The sequence below is a fragment of the Saccostrea cucullata genome, unplaced genomic scaffold (assembly GCF_032062105.1).
Source record: "Saccostrea cucullata isolate Sc308-1 unplaced genomic scaffold, CSIRO_AGI_Scuc_v1 ctg6312, whole genome shotgun sequence".
In the NCBI taxonomy this organism is placed as follows: domain Eukaryota; kingdom Metazoa; phylum Mollusca; class Bivalvia; order Ostreida; family Ostreidae; genus Saccostrea; species Saccostrea cuccullata.
Window position 1 is genome coordinate 52,606 of NW_026936106.1, and position 16,021 is coordinate 68,626.

The following is a 16,021-nucleotide window of genomic DNA, read 5'->3' on the forward strand; positions in this document are numbered from 1 at the left end:
TATGTTTATTACTGCATTATTGTGGACATGCAGAAAAAATCCATTTTATTATAGGATGGAAAGAAAGAGAAAAGATAGAATTTTGTTTTTGCTTGTCTGCAATGCTGTAGATTTGCTTAGAACAGTATGGAATCATTATTGTCAATAAACCCCTTCCTGCTATACATTTACACCTGCCAGTACAAATGCATATTTTTTTAGATTCATAGCATTTGTCTATAAAAGAAAGCAAAAGCACACTGGTCAATACCCCCAACAACCCTGCCCACAAATGCACGTTTCTAATTTGCAACACCTATAATTTGAATACATTTATTAAACTGATTTTAAACATATATAGCTAATTCAATAAATCTATATATTATAAAATTTATTAATTGTAAGAAATTGTATATATCTATTTTTTTTTCCTTTTAATTTATTTTCTTTTCATCGGCCACTACACTATTGAAAATTGTACTCAATCTGGCTGACGAAAAAAAATGTGTAATTACATTTTGCGTGCCTGTCTTTTGCTTAATCTGGGTACATCCCACTAATTATTTTTAGAATCGGTAGGAGAAGAAAGTAGTGCAGAAAAAATTACAAGTTCCTTAATTTGCAGACTTGCATAAAAAAAATTGGGCAGATGTACTGAACTGAGCCTCACACTTGTTAATTAGCAGTATCTTTCCTACCAAAAAAGCTTGGCAAATGTAATTTATCAAGAAGATCAGCCGAATTATTTTGTGTATTATAACGCCAGTGAGAACTCTGAAATTTCCCTACTTTCACTTTCATTTTTAGAGGTTCCCGCAGACAGACGCATTTTGCCGGAAAACGAATCTGACATGCCACCTCGAGATTTTAACCAAGGAAAGACAAGTTGATGTGCTTTGATTTGAGGGGTCACTCACTTCTGAACGAAAATTAGGGACATCGCTATGAGAAGAAACGTTAACATTGTCGCCTATGGGAAAACAATTAGTGGACTGTACCCATATTGGGAAGCCTATAAGTAAGTGATAGATGTCATAGACCTTGAATTTATTTCAAAGTTGGTGTTTTCTATTATTTTCAATTGTTAAAATTTATGAAAAAAACAATTCTTTTATTGTTGATTTACATTTTTAAACAAATTGATTCATAAATAAAGTGTCTAGCCCCCCCCCCCCCCCCCCCTCCCGGAACAGTCAACATGCTCATACGTGTATCACCCATCGTTTACACATGTATCGTGTAGATTAAATGTATCGATTTATATCATTTATTTATTCAGAATCATAAATATATAATTTGATGAAGAAACAATTATGTAGAAGTACATGATCCACTGTGGTTTATTTTCAATACACAAAAATTCACAAATGAGGTCGGGATCGGTATTCAATCAGGGTCAAGGTCGAAGTGAAAGTAGACTTAGCAGAAAGTTATCAAAACTGGTCAGTGCAGTGTTTAGCAGTTTATGGGTGATGGGCATTTGTATTTTACACAGGCGGTAAGAGGTATACCTTAGTACAGTATTTGTAAATAGCAATTTAATGTTTTTGGAACATGATGATTGACAGGTCACATACAGGACATACATCATTTCAGATCAGTTGCGCGCTGTCAAGCTGGGTACAGTGTCTGGGAGTTAAACGATGTGTGTGGACATGTACATTAACTAATTTTTCTCATATTTTTTAGCAATTGCATTACATGTATTTGTTGAATGTACAATTATTGTCAGTAAAACATGCTTTTTACCTATTCTGCTGAATTAACTTAATTACCAATGTTAACAGTGTGATTTCAAGTGGAAGCAAATTCATCATTTTTAATTAATTTCAAATTAGGGGCATAAAAGGAATATGGTAAAATTGTATGTGTTGAATGTCTGTGTGTCTGTATGTCTGTCTGCAAATGTGATATTGTGCCATTTATTGTATTGATTTTTTTTTTAGGTTCATGGTGATTGGTACAGGAAAACTATGAGGTTCATGCAGATGGTGTTTAAAACTATTGGCCAGCAAATGCAAATACATCTTGAAACATCATCAGCAAAATGTGACAGTCGGCAAAATGTGTAAGTTAAAATTTCTTTTAAAAAAATTTCATTGAAGTGGAGGTGGGGTGGGGAGTGGGGGTGGGGGTGGGGGTGGGGGGTGTACATATTGAATAGGTGATAAGAATATGGAAGTATTTATCTATAACTAATCTGTACATGCACTGCTATATACATTTTGCAGCTCATATAGATTTTCTTTTCTTATTTAAGAATTTCAAATTAATTAGATCTACATCTTTGTTTGTAAATTATGTATTATTAAGATTACACGGATATAAGAATTGACATTTCATAAATGTTTGACTGTCAAAATTATGCCCTTTGTCAAAAATTCAAAATTTTGTCTCATTTTCCTACAAATTACAAAATGGTTACCATGGAAACAAAACAGCTTTACTAGATTATTTATTAAATCTGCAAAACCACATATTTTTATTTTTTAAAGTTATAATGAATATATTATCACTGATTTTGTCTTAAATGAAAAGTACGGGAAAAGTGATGATACACATGTATTGAGCTATCCATTATTATGATGTCATTGTGACGTCATAGATGACTAAATTTGCATTGGCATAAAAATTGCTTTGAAACAAATGATTCTATATAGGAGTATAAAGGCTTATAACTTTTTTATTCATAGACCAAATTTCATGAATGATATGTCAATGGACAGGAAATAATCAGTACTTTCTTATTTTACTACATTCGGGGTATTTGTTAACTTAATTTTTTGGTCATTTCTGGAGAAACTATGACTTATAGGGTGAAAAATGGTCATATTTTGTGCGGAAATACATAAATTTTTTAAAATAAGTGAAATTGACCCAATTAAATGCTTGATTATGATTTGACTATATGTACTTAAAGTTATGAAGCAGAATAAGAATGGTATAAATGTGTTAATAAGCTAAAATTTGACTTAAAACTTGGGAGCAGTTTTGGCTAGATTGGAGCATTTTTTAAGGATATTACACATGGAATTGTAAATGCTGTAAAATCTGAATTAATGGTTGAATTTTCATGAAACTTGGCATGATGTCTCTACTTATGCTCTAGATTGACAAACAGTGTGAAATATTGTAAAATCAAAAAAATGCTTTCTCATATTGGGTACATCCCACTAATTATTTTTAGAATCGGTAGGAGAAGAAAGTAGTGCAGAAAAAATTACAAGTTCCTTAATTTGCAGACTTGCATAAAAAAAATTGGGCAGATGTACTGAACTGAGCCTCACACTTGTTAATTAGCAGTATCTTTCCTACCAAAAAAGCTTGGCAAATGTAATTTATCAAGAAGATCAGCCGAATTATTTTGTGTATTATAACGCCAGTGAGAACTCTGAAATTTCCCTACTTTCACTTTCATTTTTAGAGGTTCCCGCAGACAGACGCATTTTGCCGGAAAACGAATCTGACATGCCACCTCGAGATTTTAACCAAGGAAAGACAAGTTGATGTGCTTTGATTTGAGGGGTCACTCACTTCTGAACGAAAATTAGGGACATCGCTATGAGAAGAAACGTTAACATTGTCGCCTATGGGAAAACAATTAGTGGACTGTACCCATATTGGGAAGCCTATAAGTAAGTGATAGATGTCATAGACCTTGAATTTATTTCAAAGTTGGTGTTTTCTATTATTTTCAATTGTTAAAATTTATGAAAAAAACAATTCTTTTATTGTTGATTTACATTTTTAAACAAATTGATTCATAAATAAAGTGTCTAGCCCCCCCCCCCCCCTCCCGGAACAGTCAACATGCTCATACGTGTATCACCCATCGTTTACACATGTATCGTGTAGATTAAATGTATCGATTTATATCATTTATTTATTCAGAATCATAAATATATAATTTGATGAAGAAACAATTATGTAGAAGTACATGATCCACTGTGGTTTATTTTCAATACACAAAAATTCACAAATGAGGTCGGGATCGGTATTCAATCAGGGTCAAGGTCGAAGTGAAAGTAGACTTAGCAGAAAGTTATCAAAACTGGTCAGTGCAGTGTTTAGCAGTTTATGGGTGATGGGCATTTGTATTTTACACAGGCGGTAAGAGGTATACCTTAGTACAGTATTTGTAAATAGCAATTTAATGTTTTTGGAACATGATGATTGACAGGTCACATACAGGACATACATCATTTCAGATCAGTTGCGCGCTGTCAAGCTGGGTACAGTGTCTGGGAGTTAAACGATGTGTGTGGACATGTACATTAACTAATTTTTCTCATATTTTTTAGCAATTGCATTACATGTATTTGTTGAATGTACAATTATTGTCAGTAAAACATGCTTTTTACCTATTCTGCTGAATTAACTTAATTACCAATGTTAACAGTGTGATTTCAAGTGGAAGCAAATTCATCATTTTTAATTAATTTCAAATTAGGGGCATAAAAGGAATATGGTAAAATTGTATGTGTTGAATGTCTGTGTGTCTGTATGTCTGTCTGCAAATGTGATATTGTGCCATTTATTGTATTGATTTTTTTTTTAGGTTCATGGTGATTGGTACAGGAAAACCATGAGGTTCATGCAGATGGTGTTTAAAACTATTGGCCAGCAAATGCAAATACATCTTGAAACATCATCAGCAAAATGTGACAGTCGGCAAAATGTGTAAGTTAAAATTTCTTTTAAAAAAATTTCATTGAAGTGGAGGTGGGGTGGGGAGTGGGGGTGGGGGTGGGGGTGGGGGGTGTACATATTGAATAGGTGATAAGAATATGGAAGTATTTATCTATAACTAATCTGTACATGCACTGCTATATACATTTTGCAGCTCATATAGATTTTCTTTTCTTATTTAAGAATTTCAAATTAATTAGATCTACATCTTTGTTTGTAAATTATGTATTATTAAGATTACACGGATATAAGAATTGACATTTCATAAATGTTTGACTGTCAAAATTATGCCCTTTGTCAAAAATTCAAAATTTTGTCTCATTTTCCTACAAATTACAAAATGGTTACCATGGAAACAAAACAGCTTTACTAGATTATTTATTAAATCTGCAAAACCACATATTTTTATTTTTTAAAGTTATAATGAATATATTATCACTGATTTTGTCTTAAATGAAAAGTACGGGAAAAGTGATGATACACATGTATTGAGCTATCCATTATTATGATGTCATTGTGACGTCATAGATGACTAAATTTGCATTGGCATAAAAATTGCTTTGAAACAAATGATTCTATATAGGAGTATAAAGGCTTATAACTTTTTTATTCATAGACCAAATTTCATGAATGATATGTCAATGGACAGGAAATAATCAGTACTTTCTTATTTTACTACATTCGGGGTATTTGTTAACTTAATTTTTTGGTCATTTCTGGAGAAACTATGACTTATAGGGTGAAAAATGGTCATATTTTGTGCGGAAATACATAAATTTTTTAAAATAAGTGAAATTGACCCAATTAAATGCTTGATTATGATTTGACTATATGTATTTAAAGTTATGAAGGTGAATAAGAATGGTATAAATGTGTTAATAAGCTAAAATTTGACTTAAAACTTGGGAGCAGTTTTGGCTAGATTGGAGCATTTTTTAAGGATATTACACATGGAATTGTAAATGCTGTAAAATCTGAATTAATGGTTGAATTTTCATGAAACTTGGCATGATGTCTCTACTTATGCTCTAGATTGACAAACAGTGTGAAATATTGTAAAATCAAAAAAATGCTTTCTCATATTGGGTACATCCCACTAATTATTTTTAGAATCGGTAGGAGAAGAAAGTAGTGCAGAAAAAATTACAAGTTCCTTAATTTGCAGACTTGCATAAAAAAAATTGGGCAGATGTACTGAACTGAGCCTCACACTTGTTAATTAGCAGTATCTTTCCTACCAAAAAAGCTTGGCAAATGTAATTTATCAAGAAGATCAGCCGAATTATTTTGTGTATTATAACGCCAGTGAGAACTCTGAAATTTCCCTACTTTCACTTTCATTTTTAGAGGTTCCCGCAGACAGACGCATTTTGCCGGAAAACGAATCTGACATGCCACCTCGAGATTTTAACCAAGGAAAGACAAGTTGATGTGCTTTGATTTGAGGGGTCACTCACTTCTGAACGAAAATTAGGGACATCGCTATGAGAAGAAACGTTAACATTGTCGCCTATGGGAAAACAATTAGTGGACTGTACCCATATTGGGAAGCCTATAAGTAAGTGATAGATGTCATAGACCTTGAATTTATTTCAAAGTTGGTGTTTTCTATTATTTTCAATTGTTAAAATTTATGAAAAAAACAATTCTTTTATTGTTGATTTACATTTTTAAACAAATTGATTCATAAATAAAGTGTCTAGCCCCCCCCCCCCCCCTCCCGGAACAGTCAACATGCTCATACGTGTATCACCCATCGTTTACACATGTATCGTGTAGATTAAATGTATCGATTTATATCATTTATTTATTCAGAATCATAAATATATAATTTGATGAAGAAACAATTATGTAGAAGTACATGATCCACTGTGGTTTATTTTCAATACACAAAAATTCACAAATGAGGTCGGGATCGGTATTCAATCAGGGTCAAGGTCGAAGTGAAAGTAGACTTAGCAGAAAGTTATCAAAACTGGTCAGTGCAGTGTTTAGCAGTTTATAGGTGATGGGCATTTGTATTTTACACAGGCGGTAAGAGGTATACCTTAGTACAGTATTTGTAAATAGCAATTTAATGTTTTTGGAACATGATGATTGACAGGTCACATACAGGACATACATCATTTCAGATCAGTTGCGCGCTGTCAAGCTGGGTACAGTGTCTGGGAGTTAAACGATGTGTGTGGACATGTACATTAACTAATTTTTCTCATATTTTTTAGCAATTGCATTACATGTATTTGTTGAATGTACAATTATTGTCAGTAAAACATGCTTTTTACCTATTCTGCTGAATTAACTTAATTACCAATGTTAACAGTGTGATTTCAAGTGGAAGCAAATTCATCATTTTTAATTAATTTCAAATTAGGGGCATAAAAGGAATATGGTAAAATTGTATGTGTTGAATGTCTGTGTGTCTGTATGTCTGTCTGCAAATGTGATATTGTGCCATTTATTGTATTGATTTTTTTTTTAGGTTCATGGTGATTGGTACAGGAAAACTATGAGGTTCATGCAGATGGTGTTTAAAACTATTGGCCAGCAAATGCAAATACATCTTGAAACATCATCAGCAAAATGTGACAGTCGGCAAAATGTGTAAGTTAAAATTTCTTTTAAAAAAATTTCATTGAAGTGGAGGTGGGGTGGGGAGTGGGGGTGGGGGTGGGGGTGGGGGGTGTACATATTGAATAGGTGATAAGAATATGGAAGTATTTATCTATAACTAATCTGTACATGCACTGCTATATACATTTTGCAGCTCATATAGATTTTCTTTTCTTATTTAAGAATTTCAAATTAATTAGATCTACATCTTTGTTTGTAAATTATGTATTATTAAGATTACACGGATATAAGAATTGACATTTCATAAATGTTTGACTGTCAAAATTATGCCCTTTGTCAAAAATTCAAAATTTTGTCTCATTTTCCTACAAATTACAAAATGGTTACCATGGAAACAAAACAGCTTTACTAGATTATTTATTAAATCTGCAAAACCACATATTTTTATTTTTTAAAGTTATAATGAATATATTATCACTGATTTTGTCTTAAATGAAAAGTACGGGAAAAGTGATGATACACATGTATTGAGCTATCCATTATTATGATGTCATTGTGACGTCATAGATGACTAAATTTGCATTGGCATAAAAATTGCTTTGAAACAAATGATTCTATATAGGAGTATAAAGGCTTATAACTTTTTTATTCATAGACCAAATTTCATGAATGATATGTCAATGGACAGGAAATAATCAGTACTTTCTTATTTTACTACATTCGGGGTATTTGTTAACTTAATTTTTTGGTCATTTCTGGAGAAACTATGACTTATAGGGTGAAAAATGGTCATATTTTGTGCGGAAATACATAAATTTTTTAAAATAAGTGAAATTGACCCAATTAAATGCTTGATTATGATTTGACTATATGTATTTAAAGTTATGAAGCAGAATAAGAATGGTATAAATGTGTTAATAAGCTAAAATTTGACTTAAAACTTGGGAGCAGTTTTGGCTAGATTGGAGCATTTTTTAAGGATATTACACATGGAATTGTAAATGCTGTAAAATCTGAATTAATGGTTGAATTTTCATGAAACTTGGCATGATGTCTCTACTTATGCTCTAGATTGACAAACAGTGTGAAATATTGTAAAATCAAAAAAATGCTTTCTCATATTGGGTACATCCCACTAATTATTTTTAGAATCGGTAGGAGAAGAAAGTAGTGCAGAAAAAATTACAAGTTCCTTAATTTGCAGACTTGCATAAAAAAAATTGGGCAGATGTACTGAACTGAGCCTCACACTTGTTAATTAGCAGTATCTTTCCTACCAAAAAAGCTTGGCAAATGTAATTTATCAAGAAGATCAGCCGAATTATTTTGTGTATTATAACGCCAGTGAGAACTCTGAAATTTCCCTACTTTCACTTTCATTTTTAGAGGTTCCCGCAGACAGACGCATTTTGCCGGAAAACGAATCTGACATGCCACCTCGAGATTTTAACCAAGGAAAGACAAGTTGATGTGCTTTGATTTGAGGGGTCACTCACTTCTGAACGAAAATTAGGGACATCGCTATGAGAAGAAACGTTAACATTGTCGCCTATGGGAAAACAATTAGTGGACTGTACCCATCTCGACGCAAAATGTAATAACGCAAAATGTAATGATCAGAAAATTGTGTTATTACATTTTGCGTTATTACATTTTGCGTTGATCTCGACGCAAAATGTAATAACGCAAAATGTAATAGTCCTCAAAAGTGTGCTGTTACATTTTGCGTTATTACATTCTGCGTTGATTTCAACGCAAAATGTTATAACACAAAATGTAACAATCCAGGTTTATTACATTTCGCGTTGATATTACATTTCGCGTTGTAACAATGCTTACTCCTCTAGGTACCCGTTCCAATCTCTGGATCTCTGGTATTCCCGGGGGGGGGGGGGGGGCCGTATTTATGCCCTGCCCACATGTTTGTATTGTTTGTATATTTTTCGACATAAATCAATACTCATTATCCTCACTTTTTTTTCATTTCAGAAATATTCAACTTTTAGATAGAATGGGTTCAGACGCCATTAAAAAACACAATGCATTTACTTTTCCGTAATTTAAACACAATACCTCGGATTGAAACCTGGTCCGTTCATATTTAAAAATAAATCTTTATAGCTAGAATCATTTAATATAAACGTACCCATTTTCGACTAAATAAGTCTAAAAACAATTTTCAATCAATATGCCTTTCAGAACAATATATGAATCTAATATGTTGAAGATGACATTACCGACAACATAATTTTAGAAAAATCAAACTTTTCCGGGTGATTGTCCTCGCCTTGTACACTTTTTTCTCTCTTTTATAAATCTATGATAAAGAGATTATAATGCAACTTGTGTAATATTTCACTTATTTTCACACTATCATTAGACATCAGAACTTAATTAAAACTAAGAATCTGAAACAGAATCTATGAAGATAAAAGTTTAATTAAAATTTGGCATTAAATCCCCATAGACAGATCCAGAAAAGCGGATAAAGGTTAGGGGATCAAGACCTGATAATTTTTTCAATTTCACTAAAACTTAAGAATATTAAAGTAATCATATCAAAATAACCCCCCCCCTCCCTCCTTCCCAAGAAACGCAAACTCTTAACAGTCAGTCTACGATAAAAGAATATAGTTCCAGAAGTTCACTGATTTTCAGGGATATGTTATGATTTCTATGAAAAAAGATCCATGCATTTCTTTGAGAAATGTGGTAACCATTTGTTTTCTTTTTATTACATGAATTTCTTTTAAATATTTCATGCAATCTCTTCTTAACGCTTATTTGAGTAAATGAACGAAGCGGCATTACGATTTGAAGTTGAATGCGTTTTAATTAATCATTAAATTATCAAATCAAAACTTAGAATGCATATATATGCCACTAAATATTTACAAAACCCTGTGTATATGTAAAGTCTAAGAGTTGAAATCGATCTTTAAAATTTTACAATATTACATGTAAATTGGTGAGCAACATGAAAATTCTTAATTCGGTATGTTTTTGTTGATGAATGACTGTCATAAGTTGATAGGAAAAATGAGAATATATATGGAAGAATGTAGCTTGTCCACCAATTAAGCCGACCCCATCCCCAACCATAAAATAGGATTTTTGTATTGGGATCTTTTAGTGTTATGGACAACAATGTAACCCCCTCCCGTTTCCCGAAGAAATTTATGCTTGAGCAATCCTTTATTCCGGAATGAAAAAATGGAACTTAACATATAAAATAACAAAATAAAAACGTCATTACAGTTGCTTCCATTAGAAATTAAAAAAGATACTGTCACGAAAGGTTCAAAATGTTATAGATAGGGGTATAATTTATTTTATTAAAAGAAAAATAAGTAACGTCAGGTGCCTGTGTGTTTGTACTCTCCTAAGTAACTTACCAAGAGGCCACACTACTTTTTCTATAATTTATATACTTAAATACATATGTATCACGCTCACCGATTGAGCATAAAATGCTTAAGGTGAGCATATGACACATGGACCTCCTACGGACTGGGACATTGTTGAAATGTAAGAGGAGTCTTGGGAAGAAAATATTGTACAGTACTGTTGTAAACACAAAGTAACGTCAATAAATTATTTTACTAATTGCACTAGGCCTAAATGCTATATGTATACTCGAAAAAAGTATAGCTGTCATGACAACAAAGATAGCTTTCTGGATATTTTCTACGCAAACATAATATAGCTCTGGAAAAGTTGGGTAGGTGCATATTTGATGTAATTGCCAGGTTATAAAGAAGACCTTGTGGTCGAATTTGATAGCTTACGTTTGATAAAGATTCATATTAAACATTACAATAAATGTTTTATTGAAATAATGTCAACAGTCCATTCCAGAGGATGATTAGTCGAAAAATGACCATTAGATGCGTGAAAAACGCGTGCTACAGATGTTTATGGAGGGGTAGATGAAACAAAAATATGATTATCTTTAAATATACCAAGAATAAGTCTTATATTGGTTGAAGTAGTTCTATTATTAGTAAGAAAACGTATATAAAGGACATTTTTTGTCTAAATGTGCAGACAGAAACTTCGAATGATCCAAACAAATATAGCTAGTGATCCAAATCAAGTAGATTTTCGAATAGCACTTTGTATACAGTGACCTCTAGATGCTTCTACACATGTATATCAATATCGCTAATCATAGCTCTGCTATTCTGAATGATAAAAAAAATTATATTATAAAAAAAAAATGTTTTTTGTTTTCTTATGTAAAACTCAGATTGGTCATTGTGATCCCATCCTACCTATCGTAATATTATTCCCAAGTAAACCTTTACCCAATGTTGTGCCACTGTCATACCCCAAGAGTCATGATTTGAACAAACTTAAATTGAATCTACACTACCTGAGGATTTTTAAGGAGTCACTGTCTATTTAGTATAGTATATGCCAAGGCATCAACAGTTGTGGGAAAATGCGATAATTTGCATAACGGGCGAAGCCCGATATGTATAAACTCGCACGCTTCCCACTATTAATTGATGTCCCTGACATATTATACTAATTAGATAGAGATTCCTTATATTTCCTTTTTATCGTGAAATAAAATGGTAGATTTAGATTTTAAAAATGTAGACCAAAAACGTAAATTACACGAGGCCCCCATACCAATATCAATAGTCCTCGCCCACTGATGACGAAAACGAAGACTGCCGCACGAGATTTACATTCATAATTGGCCACCTTAGCGGTAGACACAAAAACAGACGCGCATGTGATTTACGTGCATATAAGGCCTCCTTAGCTCCTGACCTATCGATTTGCCTCATTTACATTCCGGTAGAATTAGCAAGTAATCAACTCCACTAACTTTCAAAGAGTTATCACAGAGAAAACAAATAAAAATGGAAATGTTTCTATATGAATATGTTTAATAATGGTTTACTTGTTCTAAATAGATTTTTAAAGATATTTTCTATATATTACTTTGGTAAACATTGACCCCCTATTGTGACCCTGCCCTACCCTCGCGGGTTCTGATAGGAACAAATTTGAATGTAAATATGTCATGAGGCTTTCACATAAGTTTCATCTTTCCTGGGCAAGTGATTCTTGAGAAAAAGATTTTTAAAAAGATGCCACCAAATTGTCACGAATTCTTGAATATCTCCCCATTAAAAAGCGCAGCACTTCCTGTGAACAAGCGTGAATCCCCTCTAGCCTAGAATACCTAGTAGCAAGTTTGGATGATAATATTGGCCAAGTTCTTGAGAAGTTGAAAATGTGAAGTGTACAGACGAGAGACATGCAGCAGGAGCGGGCACCGAACACTCTTTGATCAGAAAAGTTCATTGGAGCCTTTTGCTCAAGTGACCTAAAAAGCCCTTGATCAACATAAATTAACATTTCCCTCAAGTTTTTGTTAACATAAAATAATACTTGAAATTTGTTTTTAAATCTCTTATTCAGTCTTTAAACTAACCCCAATGCTTTTCTTAAATTATAATTACTTAAATGAATGTATATTTGCCTGTAAAGAATATCTGTTTTCTTTTTATTTTATTTTAATATTGATTACCGGACACTGAGACATTTATTTCATTTTTTGGATATACATGTATATATAAATTTCCTTATACTTGTACTGAGTAAATACATTCTAGCTAATTAAAAAGTACTTTTTCATAATCAGATGAGGAAAAGAAAGAAAAAAAACCCAGAGGAAACTGGGTTGTCGAGACATTTGAAAAGAGTTTTGTACTTTTCAAAGGATTCTAATATAGCGGGTCTTTACTAGGTAGCCTTTACAAAAATCTACGTACAGTGTAAATGTGAGGTAAATAATTATTAATAGCTTTTTTTCTATTAACAATCTCTCCCAAAATTTCAAATTTGAATAATTTGCGCATTTATGTTCTATTTTTCTTGAAAATTCTGCTTCCTGCCACCTGCCCCCCCCCCCCCCCCCCCGAAAAAAAAAATGTATAGAAAATTTAAGATACTAGGAATGAGATCAGCCTTTGCATCGAAAAACAGCGAGATTAATCTGCAAGAAAAACTTACGTTTCATACAACAAATGCAATGTCATATTATCCGTCATTTCTGTGAAAGTTCTTTTATGTGTTTGACAAATTATATCGGCTTCAAAAAAGGAAGTGGCTTCTACAGATATCCACAGGTATATATCACTGCTAAGAGTTTCTTTCATCTCATCTGTACAATTTACTATAAGTAAAAAAGAAAGGAACGCATAATTGATCACGAAATCATATGTGAAAATCTCTGATTCTGTGTGTATTTTATTTCATGTCATGATGAAAATAAACGTACATACGATCTCTTTAGAGCATATGGCTTTGTACCGAAGATTGCAAGAATCATCATACCATCCGTTTTCACGCTTCCTAACACATGCATGATCCGTATTATACATGTACGTGCTATTATTTGGTTGCCCAAAAGCCCAGTTTTTATATTCAATGGATCTATGCATCATATCAACGAATTGTTTTTCGGTATACTTATAACGAATACCAATCCAATAGCCATGTCCAAAATACCTGTAATACAAAATAAAGTATTAATAATGAACATAATCTAATCTTGATTGTGATGAAGTTGAGTTTTGTTTAGTTTATATCATGTTTGATTTTGCATTTTCATTGTGAGTTTTGGTGGTTATGCATTTCCGTACTTTTGAGGGTGTGTATATGGGCGCACTTGTTTCATAAGCCGGGCCAAACCGGTTAATATTCCGGAAGCGGGCAAGTCACTTGTTTCAAATATTTTTAAGCCGCCGGGCGGTCAGAAAGTAGCCCGGATCGCCCGAAAAATTTCGGCATATTGACCCGGTTAGTGTCGCTGAAACGAGTGAAAAATAAGCCGGAAAAGGCTGGTATTGGTGCTGTTGCTGTAAAAAATTTCTCAGAACGCACGAGAACAACGATTTAGTGGATATATTTCGTTTTAATATTTACTAGATCAATATGTCATGTGATAAAAGTGAACCGGGTCATCGCTCGGCTGTCTGAAACAAGTGCGCCCTATAAGTTAAATTTAGAAAACTGGTTGGGTCAGAAGGAAACGAGGCGTGGCAGTGAAAGAGTCTTGTACCACGCCACGTCTACAGTTTTGGTCACCATGGACGTTCTTTATTTATGGTGAATTCTAGAAATAAGTCTTGAACCGGTAGCCAGGGAACGGTGAAATTCTGTGTGTGGTCATTTCTGTTTTCTTCAGCCGGTAAGCTTGTTTTTGTTACTATTTATAGGAGTTTGTTACTTTTTGTCTATATACTTGTTCTGTGTTAGGTATGTAAGAGGGCGAAGTGGATTTTGCATCGGGTTCAAGATTCAGATTGAAATTTTTTATAAAATTTACAAATTATGAAAAGGAAAATTATTTTTATGTTTATATCTTTTTTGAATAACTGAAATAACGTTAGTATTTGGCTGTAAGTAATTTTTATAGCGAGCGCAGCGAGCTCAATAGACTAACGTGTAAGAACAGAGGAAATTCGGAAAGAAATCTGTACATACGTCAGGCAAATTTCTCTGTGCAACATTCCCAGAATTCCTGCACTACCCAATGTCCTTTGCGCGAATAAATCAAAAATAGTAAAAAAAAATAAAGGAACATTGTTTCTTACCGAGAACTTAACGAAATGATTTTGCCTTGCCTTAATCAAAAAAATACCCCCATGCCACAACACTGGCCTTCACCGCCCTTCGGAAATGATACATGTACATATGACGTCACCGGAAACTTCCGAATTTTGACGATATGCTAATTAAGTCATGTCGGTTGCTTCCGTGAAATAGATATTATAATAAATAAATAAACAATAACTTAAAGCATAAAAAGCTTTCAGTTTGTAGAAACTTTCAAAGAAACAAAAAATAACTCTGCAATGTTTTTCGACCAAAATTGTGCTAGGTCTATAGTTTAAACCAGACGCTCGGCCGTTTCCGTAGGCTCCGACGAGCTCCGTGACGTCTGTGACGTCACAGCTAGACGAGATGTCTCGTGCGACTTGATGTTTGAAGTGGCTGATCAATTTTTTAAGTGTTTTGATGGTACAACTGCGCTCGCCTCAACGGTCACACCGTAAAACATATTAATTTATTTGTTATACTTGTGAATCTGTCCACTGATTGGTCAATTTACCGACTGTACAGTAGGCCATCTTTTGGCGGTATTTTCACAGTAGATGTTGACCAGTGAAGACGTGTGTCGCCTTTTTGTCTGATATATGTGAGTAATGATATTTTTGTCTTACATTCATATTAGACTAGGTACTTATGCCACAAGTGAATGATTATTCTATATTTTGTGAAATATACAACTGTGTAATTTCCCAATACGCAAGTTTCGAGATTATCTCCCTTGGTGCGCTCTTTCGTTAAGGAGGGGAGTTTCGTTGCCGCGTAAACAAACAGGTGGGACGTTTATATATTGGATACATTGTATCATCGATATACTGGTTTATCATAACTACATGATTGTCAGGATGCACTCTACATTTCGAGAATAACCGAATTAATTTAAAGAAGTCATTTTTTAAAGTTAAAAAATCGTAACAAATAAGAAAATGTCGGTGGATGTGAGACTTTTCAGACGAGGGAAGAAATTAGGACCTCTAATAAAACCGGTACACATGCATCTGATCATTGTACGTAGGCGATCTAAATGACACATTGATTCTTTTCTTTATTATAATTTCAAAAAACCCACAAACTTTAAAAAAAAAAAAAAGAAGGTTGTACGATCAAGAAAATCGGTTACTTTTTATTAAGACTATGACGTTTC

At 33.2% G+C, this 16,021-nt stretch overlaps 1 long non-coding RNA gene across 1 annotated transcript; it reads left to right on the forward strand.

Annotated features, from left to right (window-relative positions):
* Positions 1-524: 524 nt before the first annotated feature.
* On the forward strand, positions 525-8,820 carry LOC134244756 (uncharacterized). The gene is made up of 7 exons (XR_009987285.1): positions 525-997; positions 1,926-2,047; positions 3,404-3,614; positions 4,538-4,659; positions 6,016-6,226; positions 7,151-7,272; positions 8,629-8,820. It is a non-coding gene; the product is annotated as an uncharacterized LOC134244756 (long non-coding RNA).
* The last annotated feature ends 7,201 nt before the right edge of the window (positions 8,821-16,021 follow it).